Here is a 14,543-nt window from a genome sequence, read left to right as displayed (position 1 = left end):
TGTTTGGTATCCCGATTTGACATATGTTCTGCAACTTTTACCTTCCTCTCCCTCCAATTGTAAAGCTCTCTGATATCCCTCGGGATCATGTTCGCGCTATATAAAACTTTATAAATAAATGGCGCTTGGTGGATTTTCAGGTGGTTATTTGTAAACATGGTACCCTAGAGATTTCTATTTACTCTATGTTCATAATCCCCCTTTGAAAAAAGTGTAAAGATCGAGTTTTGCGGCTTATTTCACTTTTAGTTGAAGGGGCAGAAAGCCTATTAGAGATGGAATATTATGCTCTTTTAGCGTTAATTAAAATCCTTATAAAATATGAAACAAGACACACTTAACTAATTAAAGGTGTATACAAAGAAACATCAATCAAAAACAGTACAAAAAACAATACAGCTCAAACTCAAAAATCAATAATTTAACAGCTTTACAATAAGGCCCATAAACTTTACCAAGTTTCACTTTAATGTGTTGACCATTTAAACTCTGAACCAGGGCCTGCCTACACGTCCTCGTATTAAGTTGATTAAAATAGGTCCTTAGCTATTTCCAACCGGCCTCCAGCACAGCAGGGCTTATACATGCACTGTCCAACAATGTCTGTATTTTGCATCTAACAAAGTTGATTTTAAACCAGGAACAGTCCTTTGTGGGAAAGTTGCCATTATAAATAAAAGGATGTTCTGCTTTAAATTAAGAGAACAATTAATATATTGTGGGGAACTAGGTGTGCGAGTTTAATATAGTCTAGCCATCTGCTTTTTTTGGCCAAAGCATCCTTGTCAGATAATTGCAAAAGTGATGTTATGCTCTTGTGGACCACATGTTTAAAGGTCGCAGGAGAAACTGCTGCAGACCACAGCTCTGTAAGCCTCAGTTTATCAATGAGGGTCATTGTGCATCTCTGTAGGGAGTTAGGGGGTGGCATGTGTATTGTGGAGACTCCGCCTAAGTTATCTTTACAAGACTTCTGTTTAAAGTAGGTTTAGTAGCATATAAAGCCCACTTCACAAGAAAACCCCCCAGATAAGATAGCCCACAATCAGAAAGATGGTGCTTCTGTGATAGGAGGCCTTGTACATTGCTTCATTTAACCTTGTTCTGTCTCCTCTCAGCTAGGTGCAGGAAAATGTGATTAGGAGTTCTTATTGAAAGCACAAGACATGTTCCCAATGAAGATAGCATTCCTTTTTGTTTCCTGGTGCCTCAGTAAAATGTACATTTCTGCTCATGTATGCACACCACTGTGGATTTGTTGAGTTGTCTGTTTTTTTGTTTAAACACTGTGCAGCTTTAAATGCCATACAATGCAGACAGTTTCAATATGTTCTTGCTGGTGTTTAGTTTCAAAGTGAAAGCATTCATGGAAGCACTTTCTTTGTCTTGCCCTGTAGAGTTTCCTTTCCTCTTGAGCACCAGTTTGAGGAACAAAGGAGAGCCCAAGACTGGTCTGATGTATCATCCTGGCGCGGAAAGAGCGGAAACCATCAGCTGTCCAGACTCTGGTACGTTTTCACGGCTGTTAAATTCCTGTCAAGTGCAGGGATTGGAGAGTCGGTGACCAATTCCCAGGTCAGGTTTATTTATTTATTTTAGAGTTTTATATACCGCGAACTAGCCCCGAGGATATCAGGTATCAGAGCATTTTACATGAGCACCAGTTTTGTTACAGATGGGCACATGTATTTTTGTTAGGTGCGGGGAGATTAAGTGATTTGCCCAGAATCACAGGATGTTGAGTGTCGTTGCCGAGACTATAACCCGGTTCCCCAGTTTCAAGGTCAACCGCTCTAGCTGTAAGGCTACATCCTCTATTATTAGTGTTTTGTAAAGCGCGCAGCTACCCGCAGTGGGTTTCCCAGTGCTATAAATCCACATGCTACTTTCTCCGAGAATAATGAGCTAATTTATTCAAACAACCAGGTTTTTAATTGTTTTCGATAAATGGAAAGAGACTGACGGGACCTCAATGCTTGTGGTGTTGCGTTCCATAGCTTGGGTCCTAGGTAGGAGAACGCACTGCCTCCTTGGTGTGTTCTTCTTACTCTAGGAGCTGACGAACGGTGAGAGTTGCAAGAGCGTAAGGAGCGATGAGGTTTGTAGGGTGATACCAGATATCTGAGATCTTGAGGGCCTGTGTTCGACAGTAGTTTGTGCGTGTAACATAATACTTTTAAATGAATTCTTTTTTCTACAGGCAGCCAGTGGAACCTGGGTAAAACCCTAGCTTTGGGGGTGAATTTAGGTGGTTTTAGAAGCAGCCTCGTGGCAGCGTTTGAGACAAGCTGCAGTCATTTGAGACCACCCTTAGTGACACCCAGGCTCAGGATGTTGCCGTCATCCAGTCGGGAGAGGATCCACGCCTGTACCACTGTTCACTGTGCTGGAAATGGAAGCAGGCAAGAATCCTTCTCGGCCATCCAAGCAGTCCAAAGCAGGAAGCCGCAACCCAAATGATCTGGGTGTTTACTGAGAGCTTGCTGTCTAGCCAAATGCCTACATTATTAACAGCTGGCACTGGAGTGGGGCACATTCCCAGAGTCTTAGGCCACAGATGTGGGCACCACAACTGGGATTGGTTGCCTTCCACCAAGATTTCGGTCTTGTCACAGTTCAATTTGAGGTGCTCAGTATTCATCCAGACCAACCCTTTTGACAAGCAGGCATGTACGACACCCGCAGTTTGGTTTTCCTGTGCTGCCAAAGAGACGATGATCTCCTATGCCGACAACACCAAGAAGAGGGTCAGGCCCTAACCGTCTACAATATCCGCCAGAGTGCGTACATAGATATTGAATCCTAGCTGGTCTGAGGGTCGAGCCGTGCAGTACCCCACAAGATAGTGTGTATATCTGTGAGCAGTGCTGCTTTGTGTGTACGTGAAAAGAGCGGTCTCGCAAAAAGGACCGGACCCATTGCAAGGTGGAGCCACGCACCCCTATGTCTTCTAGTCTTTGAAGATCATCTAATACTCCTCTTACTGCCAATGGACCAGTGGTAACAGTTATTTAATTCAGGTGAAAATAAAAACACTCCCCAAACTAACACATGGTGGCGTTTTATGCACTTTAAAAAAAAACTGTGTAAAGGGCACTGGTCTGTAAGACTGTACAAAACCGAATCATCACAAATTAAGCACAACCCGGTCCAACGCGTCTGCCTTTTCTGAACATAGTGCCTAATAAACTAAGAGAATCTCTGCTTGCAAAGCCAAAATCACAGGCTTTGTAGTTGAAAAATTCAAAGTCGCGGTGTATAAAAGACACATTCGGATTTGCAAGTGGCTTTGATGTTTGAGATCCGTGCTCTTAACCCGACCTTTGGCGAGATGCTGGCACCAGGATTCTTCGAGGTCCATCTCCACTGAAGGCTTAGTTCTGGCTCCACCACTAGGCGGGATGGAAGGCAAGTCATTATGGCGGTCATGTATGTCAGTCTCTGGTTATATGCGCCTACGGTCTCCATGAACAATGCCGTACTGTATCACCCCCCAGTGCATCCAAGACTGCTTTTAGGTCGAGCCTAGCAGACTTGTTGCAAGACCTATTGGGAGCTTACCGTTGGATTCCTTTAATGTCACTCATTTGCTGATTGGCTGACTTGTATCCTGCCACGGCTCACATTAGGGAACTACTTTTTGCTTTTTCATTCAACAATTCATGAGAGTGCGTACGTTTTGTAGCTCTCTCCCTTGTGTGCTGCTTCGTCTCTCAAATAACGCACAGAGTTGTTCCCTTTTGCACTCAGCTGACTTGCAAAAACACAGCAATAAGGATAGTTTTGCTGAGGTCTGGCTGAAAAGCCTACTTTGAGTTTTTGTTTCATCTCCTGCATTTCACACATTGTATGAAAGCACAAGTATTGGCGCACAAAAGCTTTTATAGCCTGGACGAAGGGCCATTTGCTGTACTCAGCTGGCGTCTGAGGCAGAAAGTGTACTTAGCATGACCTTTCTCCTGAAGGCCCATAAATCTGCTTCCTGGACTACTGCAGAATGCAAATGGTGAATTTTGTGGAAAGTAAATTAGGGCTTGACAAGCATTTCTCTTTACATTCTGACACATTTTCTTTTTTTTAATTGTGCTCAGTTTCCTGAACAAAAAGTATTTAAAAAATAACCTGTGATATATAAAGATTTAAAACCCTGAATTTAGTATATAGTTTTGCGATTCCATTGGATACGTATTTGCTCTAGCATTTTGAAATGTTTTTTCAATAATACTTTAACGACCAACATTGGCAAAGGCAAGATGAGAACTGGCTTTGCCTATGCTTGTTTTCTAATTTGGCGCTGTCAAGCTAACAAGCCTTATTTTGTTATTTGCTGATCCAATGGGAGTTCGCTATCTTCAGGTGTCACTTAATAAAAACTTAAAGCAAATGGCCCTGGTATCGTTCCGCTGGCCACTCGTGCATTCTGACATGACCGCCACAACACCTTTTGTTTTATATTGAGCATGCTGCACAGTGTTCCAAGGCTATACAGCACTATTTTCTTTGGCAATGCTGGTTAACCTTTGTGCTAGGCAGCTATTGGGGAGGCAAGGTTTAGACCACCCTTCCCATCCTCTACCCATGGAGCAAGTAACAACATTGTTTCGCATCCCCAGCCGGGTCTGTTGGCTTAGTGGACTAATGCATCTGTTGTAGGGTCATGTGTTTGACCTCGTGGTCACAGGTTTAAATCACAGCGGGTCCATTCAGCCTGTCACCCTTCTGAGGTCGATTAGAATGAGTACCATCGAGTTGGGTAACAATCAAAATCTATTATTCAGCGCCAAGATACACTTGGGTGAACGTGCGCTTTACAAATATACATCATGGTATGACTAATTGTTACCAGATTGGCATGTTGTGTATGCTGGGCCAGTACGTTCTGGGTGGTCAGTGCTTCCAGTAACAGCATCCCAGATCCACAGCAGCCCCAATCAAGCAGTCCAACTTGTAGAGGGCAGTCCAGTATCCCCAGTACTGGTGTACATGTTCCCCCTCCAACCCTGAACCCTTTTTATCCCTCTGTGGCCTCTTAGGGAGTCACAGTGCAGGCGCTGGAAGCACCCAGGGTACCTGAGATGCTCAGTGCTTCCTGTCACTCCCACCTGCGGACGGTTAATCCCTTCGCTTTGATGCAGGGCGCTTGCATGAACTTTTCCTGCTTTCCTTTGCATTTGCAGGTGCTAGATTCCTAGAGTCGAAAGAAGAGAAGCTGCCTATCCGAAAGGGAAACCAGGGGGCCTAGGCAGGGAAATCCCACTGTCCCAGGCAGGATCAGCATGTAGAATAGGAAAGAAAAGGGAACCAACCTCAAAGCACCTGTGATGAAAGTGCATCAAAGAGCGTACAGAAGACTCGCAATAAAAATAAAAAAACCTGAACACTTAGCAGAGCATGCACTAAACTCACACTAATCATAAACCGTGCAGGAGAGAGTCAAAAAACCGAAATGAGCTGAGCGAGCAGCAAAGAGATCTTACCAAGGGATGTGGTCGAGCAAACTGGAGATAACTAAGGAGTGAAGTAGAAATAATGTTTGAAGTTGGTGCTAAATTTGAGCCGGTGGTTGCAGGTGGGGCACACCGGCACTCACTCTTTGGCGCTGGCCCTTATTTTTCCTCAACAAACGGATTCAGGGAAAGAGGGTAGAAACGCACGAGAGCCAAGGCGGTAAGCGAAAGATGGAAAAACAATGACAGAGGGTGAATGGATGGAAGAAAAAGAACCTGCAAGAGTGAGACAAAGAGGCAAGAAGTGTCAGGTGGAGAACTAAAGAGGCATGTTGTGGAATTGAAACAACGCAGCCTTGGTATTTGTCACCTTGAGTAGTGCTGGCTCAAGGCCCTGGAACAAGCTTTGAGCCCAGGACTTATGCTTTTTACAGATGAACCACTGTTTGAACTACATTTTCCCTAAGTGTTCATAGGAAGTGCTACTTTCGCACCTATTTTCTTGGCTGCTGAGTTTAGGTATAGCTAGAAGTGCCTCCCAACGTGTCCCACAGTCCTCTTAAAGGGAGGGTGCCTTCAAATTGTAGATTGAAATTTACACTCTACAGGCTAGTGCCCATTGAACCATTCCATCTCTAGTGCTCCTCTTTCAAAACTGGGCGCTAGCATGACAAGAAGGGGCGATTATATTTCATATGGTGCATTCGTTCAGTTCAGGTGCCCGGTTAAGAGGATGGAGAATAACTAGTCAGTCAATCAATCAGTATTTGTATAGCGTGACTAATCACCAGTGAGGGTATCCAGTGCTAAGATAGTTACCAGTGGTTAATTCGAGCATGGTTTCTCTGTTCTTTAGAACCTCTTTTACTGTGGTCATCAGTGGCAGAATTACTGTGAAGTGATGCACTCAATGAACAGCTGTACATTTTAACTGTTGCCCAAACCTCTAAATGAGGGGCTTGGTTTTCAGGCGGCAACAGTGAAGTGTTTATACAGGTCTGGGAGACCAATCCGCAACCAGTTTTCATTCAAAATTACAATAGAAGGAATTTATATTGTTTTACAATAAAATCAAAAGTCTTCTGCATGCCTTTGGGGAAGAAGGTCATTGGTCACTTTTTTGATTTAACCATTGGGTTTGTATTTGGTTTCAGCTTACAAAGTGGTCTTTGGTGGGATGCTCCAGCATCCATAATGTCATTATCCTCGCTCATCTCAGTATTTGTCTCCTGGAGGAGCATTATGTTTCATCAGTAATGGTGTATGCACTGAGTTCTCTTTTCATTGTGATCACCGTGTGTGCTTTGCTTGATTGTATAATTCCCATTACATTTGCTGGTACAAATGTATCCCTTCGGTGATTAGTGAAATTACTAGATTTAGGCTCCATGCGTCAACACGTTCTTAGTCCATTTTCCTTCTTTGTTATGAAGTGTCTATCCACATTTCCTATCTTTGATTCTGGGACATGTTCTCTCTACCTCAGGTGTCTCAGTGATTATTAAAAAAGAACAAGAGACCTATTCTGTGGACCAAGAGGATTTGGAGAGCAGAGAGGTCCTTGAAGCACCCTTAGGTGAGTAAATATGTTTGTGTGGTTTGTGTTACCATGTGGGTTCTCACTTCTCCATCACAGAATGCGTGTCAAGCATGTAGTGCTTTGTGGGTGCATGCCTGGATTGGCATTTAGGATACCTGAATTACATAAATGATTAGGAAGGCCATCCTATCATAATTCGAGAGTAAACTGGATTCAGGAAGTTCAGAATGCTGCATAAATTACCAATTATTGAAGAAACCACAGTAGTTACTTGACAGTTCGTCTATTTGAATATGACAGAAGATGCTAAAGTCACCATCACACACCACTCAAGAGGAAGGAGGCCAGTAAAGCTATAATGTGATCTTATGCCATTTAATAAATGCTCCAAACAGCTTGCATACAGACTCGATTGGAGAAGATAAGATCATGATTTCTGGGTAGAAGATTTGTCAGGCTGTTTAATATCTATCTATCTATCTATCTATCTATCTATCTATCTATCTATCTATCTATCTATTATACATCCTGTTTCACAGATAATCATTTAATTGAACTTCTATCGTAATAGGGAAAGGTATTGCTTGCAGTGTTTTTCGTGACAGGATTGTTGGTTTTCATATAAACATTCACCTTGAAAAGTAGCTAATTATGCTCACACTTGTAGTTTAACAACAGATTTACTGTTGCTGCCCCCGGCAGGACATCTGCAAATTTGGAGCCTGGCAAATGACGCACAAAGTTCTGGCAATAACACCAAATTTCACTGGTAACTCCACCAAGAACTGCATCTAGAGTGACAGATCTCCCACCCTGTCCAAGTGATTTATCTTTCTGAAAGTGTGACCTACTAAAAAGCCAATGATAAACATATATTTATAAGCTCCCTCCACTGACCGATTTCACATGAATATTCAACATATGGATCAGTACCCTGCTAGGGTTGCACAGGGGAAGATGTGTGAAGTTATGTTTATAGCTATAGAATAACCACATCCAGCATTCCACCATTTTTCTATGTTAACCTTCAAGGGAATTTATTTGCGGTTGGATGTTCACTGTTTTTCATCGAGAAACCACATTCTCCGTTTCATCGTGTGTGTGTGCACTAGGGGTGGGCGGAATTTGCGTAATCTAGTTACGCAAATCTCCGCGAAACGGTAAAAAATCTCCGCGAACATGCAGAAATTCCGCGAACACGCGGAATTGCTTGTTCGCGATACTTTTTACCTGTTCGCGATCGCTGTTTGCGTGCTCGGGGTGAAATACCTCGCGAACACGCATATTGAGAACGCGAACAAGCAAAAAATTTCCCGAAGTCGCGGAACGCAGATTTTTGGGCAATTTCGCGTTCTCCGCGGAACGCGAAATTACCCAAATTCTGCAAAATCCGCGAACGGAACGGAATTTACCGCCCAGGCCTAGTGTGCACGTGTGTGTGCGTGTGTGTGTATATATATTCTAAGTTTTTTTTAAAAACAAAAACGGATCTTTTGATCAGGCCAAATTATAATGTTACCTTAATCTTGGGTTATATCAGTGAATTTCAAGGGTTTCTTAAGATTTTTTTTATGTAAAGTAATATTTTATTACCATACATAAAGTCATCCCCCTGCCTGGAAAAAACAAAGGTTAAAGTAATGTTATAGTTAGGTGAATAGGACAACGACAATATTAACATTTTGAACCAAACAAAAACGCAGAAATTCACCATTTCTAGTTGGCAGAGTTAATTTTAACTTGCGCCCCCTCCATGCACTGCTTATGACTTAACATATTACATCACTCATAATATGTTCTATTACATCATTTATTACACTACTGATGATGTCTCAAATGACATAATTGATAACATCCCTGATTATATCTTCCAAGCTTCTTTTGTACACATTACTCTATAAACTAGCATAGAAACCTAAAAATAAGTACAAAATAGCTCAGAATAATATTAAGAATCATTAATGCCATCACAAATACAACTCCCTTAGGTGTAGCAATCATGTTATGCGTAACATTGTCCCCCATACCATATACTTCACGGGTAGCCTAGTTCTCATTAACAATCGACCACAGATATATGGCAAACCCTCATTACACACAGTGTTCAATTTGTTTACAGCTCTTCAGAGACAGCCAAGTTGTTAAAGATACTCAACGTCTGTTTCAAAAAAAGCCCTACAATGGACAGCTTTTATCTGTATCAAACTCCTCAGTCACTGAATATACATTGAGAAATTAAGTTGATATGAGTAGAGAAGTGAGTACTTTAAACAGCGTTTATTCTATGGAGAGAGTTTACTTTGTACTCTTCCTCAGTGCGGGCAGGGAAACTGATCTCAAGTCTGATCCCAGGAGCATATTTAAAGCTCCCGCCTGCTGAGAGCAGACTTGGTGCTTGCTCCCGCTTGCACTGGCGTGAGCAGGAAAACTACTATATCCCAGGGTGGGCTCCCGGGACAAAGCTAGTGGTGGCCAGTAAGGGCCCACTCACTTTTAATTAGTTTAGCGACTCTGGGGGATTGGGTCCCCCACCTTTTGAGGCTCTACAAATTTAGGCCCGGGGGTGGGCTCCCCAGGGCCTGTGATGGCTCGGGAGAGGGGCTGCACCCCCCTCCATTAATAAAAATTAAAAAAATTACACCGGCTGCCATTTTGTTTTTTTTTACGATCCCATAGGAGTCCCGTGGGATCGCTGAAATTTTTTTGCAGATTTAGTTTTGGTTTTTGGCCCACCAAAGCAAAGTAAATCAGATAAGTACAACCTGAGATATGTATTTTAGAATCCAATAATAAATCCTTCCTGAAAAACGTTAGCATTGCGATCAATGGGGAAAAAGCACTAGTGACAATCGGTCAATTGCAGGTCAAGTTGCGTGGAACCCAAGGAGGGTAAAGGTGATGGGGGTCCCAAGACTAAGCCACGACAGTCGGTTCTATTTTACTAGACTTGAGAAGCCCAGTTGCAGAGTCGTCCTTGCTGTCCAGGGAGCTGAAGCAGGAGTTGCGGAGGCGCTGGTTTTACGCGATACTGGTGGGGAAACGCGTGAAAAAAGGTCACTGTTGGTGTTGGATGTAGGTTCTGTGGTGCTCCCTCAAGGTGCAGTACAGTAGAAAAGTGGTCACAAGAACGACTATTTCAAAGCAAAAAGATTAAACCATGCACAGCATCCCATTCACGAGTCTGCAATAGATGCAGTTTATTATCAAGACATCAATGGATTGTTAAAGACCGCACAATTGCCTATGCATTTGAAAAAACGGTGCTCAGGTTAGGGGTAGAGAATAAAGTGCTCAGGGTAAATGTGCGTTTGTGAGGGTTGTAAAAGAGGGAAAGGTAATGTGCCATATATACATTATATTTACATGATGAAAACCGTCCAGCCTATAACAGGCAAATTATTACAACATAAACACATAGCAGTGTGAGGACGCTGATAAAAAATCTCAGTCGTCAAAGCTTGTCTTAAAAGGAGCAAAAGTCAACGTTTCGACCCCTTCCCATAATCAATGTTGTTAAGTCCTTAGCATGGGGTCTTCATTAGGACAGCGAAGGGTAGCACCTAAAAGGAATTGAATACTCCGTATTAATTATGTGATGCCTAATGGCTGGATGTGAATGCACAATGAAACCGAATGTTATTTACCAAATCTGGAAACGGCGAGGGAAATCGGGCTGGAAAATGCGGTGGATGGGCCCCCTAATGCTCCTAAAGCAGAGAAAGCAAGCTTTAGGCTATATAGGAACTAGGTCTAATGTGGCAGCGCCTAACAGACCTAAGAGAAATGGATAAAACGTACTCAAAATGTGAATAAAGGCACGGTCAGTCACCTTAGCACGACCGTCCAGAACACATACGGCAGTGAGTCAAAGGATCCCACAGTATCCCTGGACAATCCTTGTGTGATAAACTGAAATGATAAAAATTGCACATGGATTTGATAAAGAAATGAAAAACAAACAAGCGTATCGGCCGTAAAGGTAGGTGGTGGTCTACCTGGTTGAAATGAAAGTGCACACCCAGAGTGTGCCTCATGACCTCAAGTAAGGGTGTGAGCATAGTAAAGATGGCATCCATATCGAATCCATGCACTTAGATAAGGTAACCTGCATATCTAATTGGGCCATAAGGAGAAGCATCTGGCTATGCCACCAGTACAAGAGATAAATCCAGAACGTGTAGCGGTACCCAACACGTGCATACAACAGGCTTGACATCCCTAAATAGATTGTAGAAGCGTTGGTTGTCTTAAATAACTGCCCCGTAGTCCAAGTATCACCTCGTGAAAAACAATAAAACTTGCAGCAAAGCTCCAACCACGGTTGGCGCCTACCTTCCGGGAATCTAATGCCTCACGGGAAGAATCTAAAAACAAAAGAGAACGTTGGACTATGTCGAGCCGCAAAGGCATAACTGCTTCTCAACATGCAGGCTAAGTTTACTCATCTAGAAAGCAACATACCTCTGTCTGCTGTCTGGGTCAGCAAGGACTGGTACAGCGGTGCCCAATGTGTGACCTAGATAAAGATGCGAGACGCTGCGTCCACGTTGTGTGCAGCTGCTCGATGCCCTCAAGGTGCATCATTGAGTAAAGGTGGTGGTTGCCAGACTGGCCACCAACAAGCTGTGGCAGTGGTAAGGTCAACAGGAAGTGGTATCAACGTCACCTTTTCTACCCAGAACCCTTTATTCTACTACTTCTAAAATTAGCTGAAACCATCTTCAGCTGTACAGACCAGGTAGGTACTCTCGAGGTGTGGCTAGTCTTCTGGCAGTGTACACCTTTTCACTACATAATTGTCCCACCTTCCTGGGTGCAAATGTACCTGGGGCAGGGGGGAGGGGCTGTTTCCTCCTTTGGGAGGCAGCCTGGTTGTATATCACAGGTGGTGAAGGCTTTGAAGCTCACTGCTTCATGTGCCACTTCACTAGCCATCCTGTCAGGAAGGGAGAGGTCACCTCCTTCCCGTCCAAGCTATTGCTTCTGACTACTGGAAGGATTCACACCTCCTGGCAGGCGTTTAGATTCCTGTCTTGGCGACAGCAGCTATGGACTGCTAGCCAGAGTACAGGAAAAGCTGGAGCAACATCTAAGGTAGCCACTTGGGTGCAGTGCACACCAACCTGGACATGAGAATCATGTCAGGGGTCGATACCAAACATGACATATTACAGCGGTACCATAATGGAGCTGGCGGCCTCGAGTTTGCCATGTTATCTTATGGACTTGCTGATCACTTATAGTAGCCTAATCAGTGTTTAAGTATAATATTGGTCTGTATGAGGCCGTGTTCCTAGGTCTTTTATTTGCTTTTAAAATCAATAGTATGGTGGCTTCATTCCAAGATGGAGGAACATCTTCATAAAGGAATATTAAGTGAAACATTATTTTCCACTTTGGTACCATCTCATTTACTAGTTTCTTATAAAGCTCATCTGGTCTCCCATACATTCCTGCTGCTTTCCAGTTCTTTAATTTGTTTATTGTTCTTATTATTTTCTCTTCTGTTATTTTACTTCCTAAGGCTCCAGAAGGAGTGTCTGTTAATAGATGCAGTGTACTATCTGACAGTCTTTTTATGAGCTTATTTGTGTCTGGATGTATTTCTTCCATAAAATATGTGCTAAGGTTTTTATAAATCTCCATTTATATATCTCCTGGGGAAATTAACCTCTTTTCTGGTTGCATCCTCTATTGGAGTATATATAATATTGCTGGTCTCATCAATTTTGGTTATCCATGCTAATAGCAACCCTCAATTTCCCCTATATTTGAAGTGCTGCATCTTACTAGCGCTCCAACAATCTTACATTTTCTTGGCCCGGCCTTTCAGGTCATTCTGGGTATTTTGAAAGTCTAGATGCAAATCTGGGACTTCTCTATCTGCATGCAGGTATGCTTTGTTGTTGTATCTCTTTCATTTTCTGCAATCTGATCCTTTAACTTCTTACACTCCTCTCAAGCCATCGTGTTAGGATTATGTGCTATTTTGCTAATAAACCCCCCTGATATAGACTGATGCATCGCAGAGCATAATGCAAGCAGTCGGACCCATGTTATAGTGGAAATATTTCTGGTTCTTTTCTGTTAATTCATGTACATCCTTTGTGGCAAGTAGCAGTGTTCTTTTCAATGGCCACCTATTTTGTGTTGTTTTTTTTTTGTTTGTTTTTTTAAACTAGGAATTTTAGACAACCAACTGATCAGAGATGTGTTCTGGAAGGTGGATTATACTTTTTGCTATTCTAACACAAGATATTTCTAGCAAAACATAATCTAGCCTGGAGTAGTGCCATTCTTTTGTATGTAAAAAGTATATGTTTTCCGGTTACCAGATTTTTCGAGCCAGTAATCGAATAGGCCCAGGTGTTCAATATTGTAATTTAGTTTGTTGCATACTTTCAGGGTTGAAACATATTTACACTTAGAAGATCCTAACTGTATATCTAGGATGGAATTAAAATCTACTCCCACCAGAAAGGGGGAAAGAGCATTGATTAGGTGGAACTTCAAATAGTTCAGAAAAGTAGAGTCATCAGAGTTTGAGCCATAATATCCCACACGTGTATAAATTGTCTGTCTGATCCCTATTGGTGCAAGATTCCATTTCCCTGTATTATCAGTTTTGTAATTTATTATCCTAATTCCGAAATATTTTCTTTATGACTCTTGCCACCGCCCTTGTGCTAGCCGTCTGATCGGTACAGATGACTCTTGGATCCATATGCATTTCTTAAATCGAGCCCAGCATTCTGAAATTTCTAGATTAGTTTCTTGAAGTATGATAATTCGTGTTTGGAAGTTTTTTAAATTATATTTTAGTTACTTTTTGTTTCTTCCTAGAACATACCACCTTTATGATCCAAGTCTCCTTCTTTTTTTTTTATTTTTTTATTTTTTTTATTTATTTCCATTTGGTTATTGGTGCAAACAAATCAAATAGAGTACAAAACCAAATCGTATAGTGAATCACATTCAGACAGCATGATAATAGCATCACAGGATTGCCAGCAATACTCTCATTTTCTAGAAAACACGCCCCATTACCATAATTAAGCTACAATAGATGGTTAGATCATGTAATGACCTCATTCCTCTATGGGTGAGACGTTGGCATTGATCAGCGAGCAAAGCGATCCCCTTGCTAAATTCCACTTCTCCCACATCTTAGTCCATTTATTTGGGCACCCTCTACTTTCGTATACCACTCTCTCTGCCTGCATACACCAGTCCATGTCGATTTTCCAATCTCTCAAGGTTGGCACGAGTTCTGCCCTCCATTTCCTGGCAATATTACACTTTGCTACTGTAAAGCCTAATGTAACCCAGATTTTTTCACCCGCTATTAGATCTGTTTGTTCCCTAATATTTAAGAAACACCATTAGGGTGACTTTTCCATCTGTTTTCCACACACCCTGAGCATGCATGCAGCGACCTTGCTCCAATAGTCTTGAATTTTGGGGAATTCCCAACATACATGGATGAGCATACCTGTCTGCCCAGATTGTCTAGGACAGAGTGGTGAACTCCCTCTACCCATTTTAACCAACGTGAT

General features: G+C 42.4%; 1 pseudogene across 1 annotated transcript in view; it reads left to right on the top strand.

Moving 5' to 3' along the window:
• The window catches only part of LOC146813082 (uncharacterized), a 136,129-nt pseudogene that overhangs the window by 83,061 nt on the left and 38,525 nt on the right, over positions 1-14,543 (top strand). Inside the window, exons 6-7 of the transcript XR_014966953.1 lie at positions 1,398-1,508; positions 6,934-7,023. The product of XR_014966953.1 is annotated as an uncharacterized LOC146813082 (transcript). The remainder of the gene's footprint in view (positions 1-1,397; positions 1,509-6,933; positions 7,024-14,543) is intronic.

Source organism: Triturus cristatus, chromosome 7 (genome assembly GCF_964204655.1).
Source record: "Triturus cristatus chromosome 7, aTriCri1.1, whole genome shotgun sequence".
Classification (NCBI taxonomy): Eukaryota; Metazoa; Chordata; class Amphibia; order Caudata; family Salamandridae; genus Triturus; species Triturus cristatus.
Note: the sequence above shows the minus strand (reverse complement) of the source record. Positions and strands in the feature narration are given on the sequence as shown.